This window comes from Stomoxys calcitrans, chromosome 4, assembly GCF_963082655.1.
Source record: "Stomoxys calcitrans chromosome 4, idStoCalc2.1, whole genome shotgun sequence".
NCBI lineage: Eukaryota > Metazoa > Arthropoda > Insecta > Diptera > Muscidae > Stomoxys > Stomoxys calcitrans.
In genome coordinates this window covers 46,018,320-46,023,964 of record NC_081555.1, presented here as the reverse complement: position 1 = coordinate 46,023,964, position 5,645 = coordinate 46,018,320, and positions in this window count along the sequence as shown.

The window sequence follows — 5,645 nt, the reverse complement described above, 5'->3', positions numbered from 1 at the left end:
CAAAACAAAATAGAAAACAAAAAACATACAGACATATACTACCTACCAGGACATGGGTGTGTGTGTCTTCTCTGTAATTGCATTACCAGCAATTAAACAATTCTGTTTAACGAAACTCTGGCTGGGACGATGACACGTCCGTTGATTTTGGACCTACAGGTAAATTGGAGGCGAGGGCGTTTTGTGGCCAAGACTAAATAACAAACAAAGACTGCGATTGACTGCCAGCAAACAAATGAAACATATAAACTTCAAAACATTGAAGAACAACAAAAAAAATCGAGCAGACGGCCGCAGCAGACCCCTTCAATCAAATGTAATCACTCGAGTAGATCTCTGATCCATACACATCACCCGTTCGGCCATTCTTGGGTGCGTCGTCTCTACCTTTTAAGCGTACCACAGAGTAAAGGCGCACAGACCTTAAGCGACATGATCTTGTACCTACACATCTCAATTTATTAGCACGCTCCACACCAGCCTTGATCACTCATTCACTCACTCGTAGGTTCATGTCAGCTAATTTGTATGTTTCGACCAAAACATACTCACCGCTTGCTCGTAGCTTGTAGTAAATTTAACCGTAGTGAAAACGAATGTACCTTAGGGTGGAACATTGTATTGGAGTTGACATTAAAACCGTGTTTAAAAATTAGTTGTTGTTTGTTTTAAGTAAATAAAGAACAATCCTAAGGTTTTTAAACACCTCTAATAAAAAGGTTTCTTCTATGCCATGTTTCGTGTGTGAACTTGGTAACACTGGCACGAAGTGTAACCAAGTTTTGACAGGCATATCTGTCAAACTAGAAATGACAGCGACATGATATTTGTTTTATTGATAGCTCATTAAAGCTTACCAGCAATCAAAAGCATTTGATTCAAAGTTTATTTAACGAAAATGTTATTCATGATGCAGTTTAAGTGTTTCATTTGGCTGGAAATTAACAATCAGCTGTTGTTGGCGAACTCATACACCTCAAAGTGAACAAAATGTTCGTGTATCACATCAAAATCGTTATAATGATACTGATGGCGTTGTCAGCGAAATCCATGATGTAGCAGCAATCAAATGGCTAAACGGCCTATAAAAGAATGCAAAATTATGAGTTAATCTCGGCCGGGCCGAATTTTATACACACTCTCCACCATGGATCGCATGGAAAAGGTTCTTTGAATGTCCTTTTCCAATAGATAGAAGCTCGATCAGGTTATGTACCGAAACTGACCGTATTTGTCATGGTTGATAGAAATCACAAAAATACCACGTTAAAATTTTCACCCAAATCAGATATTAATTGCGTCTTCTAGAGGCTCAAGGAGTCAAATCGGGCGATCGGTTTATACGGAAGCTATATAAGTTATAAACTGATTATAATCATACTTAGCGTGTATTTTAGAAGTTGAAAAAAATCTATGGGGAAAATTTTAGCCAAATCGTTTTATAATTGCTCCCGCTAGAGGCTCAAGAAGTATAACCGACCGGTTCATAGGGGGCTATAATTTGTTATGTCCCGTACTTGGCACAGCTGTTGAACGTTAAAACAAAACACTTCATGCAAAATTTCAGTCAAATTGAATAAAAATTGCGCCCTCTAGAGGCTCAATCAATCAAGATCCGAGATCGGTTTATATGACAGCTATATCAAATCATGGACCGATATGGCCTATTTTCACTCCCAACCTACCTACAGTAATAAGAAGCATTTGGGCCAAATTTCAACCGCCTAGCTTTACTCCTATGAAATTTAGCGTTTTTTCGATAGACAGACGTACAAAATGTGTCTATTTTTCACCCCAGATGTAACAGATTTGCCTGTTTACGTATTCATTTAACTACAAATGAGCCTTATCGCTGAAAGAAATTATTCGTTAAAACAGTGTATTTCCATCGAACTGTTGTAACAAACCAGAAATTTTCATAATAAATTTCAATGGTTTGCAGTCGTAGCTTTTTCTCCATGATGAAATGGCAGAATATATTGAACACTTTTCACCTTCACAGAGCACGTTTAGACAAAATTATCCCTCAGAATATTTAACTCATAAGAAGTAAACCTTTAGTGACGAAAAGAGTTTTAAATAATTAAATCAGTTTATAGGAATCACCGCACAGTGGGATAGCATCGAAAACAACTCGTAAATATCCTGATATCTTTATTATTTTTTTTTTAACATTTTCAATCCATTTTAATTTTTGTTTTCCGAAAATTTTAATAAATACGAAGCCGGTCTTGGCTAAAAATTCAAAAAAGTTATATCGAATGTCTCCAAAACCAGAAGATTTATTGCAGACATTAGACGACCTTTCTCGTAGGAATTTTTCAGAACTACCCAGCAAAAAACAATGTAGAAATCAGACCATAAATGAAGATATGGCAACTCGAAAAAGTTTTCGAAAAACTGTGGTGTCAAGAGGCTTCTTGACCACCTGGGGCCTTGATCACATTATGCCCCTTAACAACTCAGCCCTAACCATGCAAGATTTCAAAGAGTTATCTCTACCCTTTCTCAGGCGGCAGATTTTTACAATATTTTGTTTTGTTTTAAGTCTATCCCACTGTGCGCATAGACGCATAGTATGGTATGACCGGTATGCGTAATTTCAGACACATGGGGAAAAAATTTTGCCTCTAGGGTCTCGTCATTGCATCATAGGACACACATCCTTCATGAAAAATGGACTCACAACAATACACCAAAACACTTTTCACTTATTAAACGCTGTGCCACACTTATATCTTCAGTCTGTCCGTCTAATGTACTCACATATCATCACCGTTTTAAAGAAAACTTCCCAAAATTATGTGTTGAGCTTTTTGCGAGAAACTTTGGCTTGCGTTTCGGCTTTTAAGCCGTCTTGCCTTTGTCTTTATTTGTTTACGACCATTTATTTGTGTTTTTTCATCTTTTTTTTTGTTTTATTTCGTTGCTGTCATTCTTTCTCTGTACACTGTTTCGGTGTTTCGCTCTGTCTGTCTTTCTGTTGGTTGTTTCAGTATGCTGACGAGAGACTTATTGGGGTACAACAATTGAACGATCCACCTCAAATGAATTGTATCTCCACCTCGCACTAGCAAGCTGTGCTGGTGCCTTTGCCACGCAAATGAGTGTGTGTGTATGTGTGAATAAACATATATATATATATATATGTTTGTGTAGATGTATAGAATGCAAAGTTTACGTTTTGGCACGTGCTGTTCGAGATGAGCATGTGAGGGGGTAAGTTAAGAAAGTACGGGTCTAATGGAATGATGGTGGCACCGCAAGCCTCTCGGTCTGTCTGTCTGTCGGTGTGCCTACCTTTGCAGAACACAAGAGAATCTCAAAATTCTGCTCAGCCTTCCTTCCTACTTGTATAGCTGCATATGGATGTTTCATATGGGCGAATATGTGTACGTATGCATGTATGTGTGTTTGTATGTACAATTCGATTATAAACAAACATTCCCCGGATAATTGTGACCTGACACTACAGCGATTTGTTGTTATCGATGCTTTGCAAACATTTCTGTACGAGGGTCGTCGTTCTCGTATGAAATCAAAATCAAAACGGCACGGCAGCTTGGAATGTCATAACAAAAGACGAGACTCTTATCTAATTGGCAGCTAATTCATTTCCACTGCCACCACCTCCCCACTCACACATACATAGACACAGACATATTATGTAGCCATGCATACACGCACGCACGCGAAGGCAGTTCAAAACAACGAAGGAATTCATTCATAACAAGTGAGCCCACTAAGAATTCCAGCAGCAGCAATGTTAGTAGTAGTACTAGGAAGCCTCTGCTTTTGTTCAACAACGTCATCATAGTTCGTTCATTGGTTCAGTCAGTCAGTCACTGAGCATAACCAACAACGTCATAATTCCAACACATTGCCACCAGGCCGCACACATACACACACACACCATCACAAATTTATATTTAAATTGCTTTCTTTTTTCGCAACATTCATTTTGACTTTTATCCTGCAGACACACACACTTCGCACCGTCTGTTTGCGTGGAAATGCGGCGCACACACACTCACCCGCCATTAGCAAAGAGAGAAGCGCCTCAAAAAAAAGTACCTACGTACGTATCATGGAAGAGACCGAGAGGACTACAGACTTCCAGTTGAAAGTGAAAAGTTCAGTAAAGTGCAACGCTGAGATGGAAACAAAATCGCGTAACACCAAAAAGCATAAAATGGGGGGGAAAGTTTATTATGTTAGTCAGCCAAACCGGCTGCAGTCTTAGTAAATCAGACACTTGCACCATCCTCCAGCAGGAGTGAGGTTTGTCGCCAACTCCAAGAACTTTTCATGCAACGTGCAAATATTCTTAAACGTATTATATGTGTCTGTGCTCAGGCAGCTTGGCAAATAGTTAGGCTCAAGCCCTATTCATTGCAGGACTTCAAGCGAATTTTACATCATTTTATTCCAGCTAAAATTACCAAAACAACATGCCTTATGACATATGAATGAAATGGACATTTCCGATGAAGCTGCGTTGTGATTAGCAAGGATCACATGGCTTATGCGGTAGAGATTCTTATCTTAACCACGTATGCGCCGAGTGTTTAGAGTCAAGAAAAACCAAATGGGTAACAGAAGGGTAAAGGAAACGTCAACGGTAAGCAGGAGCCTAAAAAACAACAGAGGGAGTGAGTGAGTGGTATACCGTGCGGAGAACGGAAAACAATGCACACAGATCTTTGTGAGGAAACAAAGGAAAGTGGCAAACAATCGCTCATACTTGGCTACATCTGTGTGTTGCGAGTCGCCGCAACGGAAGTAATACAGTTTGCTATGTGTTCACTCACCGGCTGATTATGCAGCAGCCACAAGAAGCCGAAGGACTCTTGCCACAAACAGTTTTCAAGTACGACTACGACATTTATGCACAGTCCACAGTTGGTGAATGCAAGCATGCACTGCGTATCTCTCTTTCTCTCAATGTTTCTAAGTATCTGGCCATGCTGTGGAGATGCCACATACAGGACACCGTGTACGGACAAAAAAAAAACCAACCACAAAATAAATGATATGATAAAATAAAAAAAAAAAAACGCAAGCACAATATTACAGTACTCTGCTGGGTAACATGGAAGAGAAACCAAAAAAGAAATAGGAACAACAGCCGTAGTGTTGAAAAAAAACTAAGAATTGTGCTTATTTTGCAAATGTGAATGAAATATTAATTGAAAAAAGATGTTAAATTCAAATCTAATATCGCAAGGCTTCAGGGACATTTCAGCCAAATTGCATCATCAATGTTAACGCTTATAAAGTCAAAGCATTAAAACTGTCGTTACATCAGTTTATGATCTGATTTGGACCATAGTTGGCAAAGTGGATGCAGCACAATTGTAAAATCGGTTTGTTTGTAAACATGGGCAGATTTGACTTATATATTTGGCAAACCTTCGCATAGCAGGCCTTCCATGTTTTAAAAATACCTTGCCTTTGTCAGACGGATGGAGAGATTTTTCCCATACTGTAGTTTTGTTTTATCTGTCTCTTTTAAGTGCGAATATCATTTAACGATCAACAATAATTAGAAAAGATTTTTTTATTAACCAGTCATAAAAAACTAAAACCAACAAGTAAAAGCATGCTAAGTTCGGCCGGGCCTAATCTTGGAAACCCACCAAGTT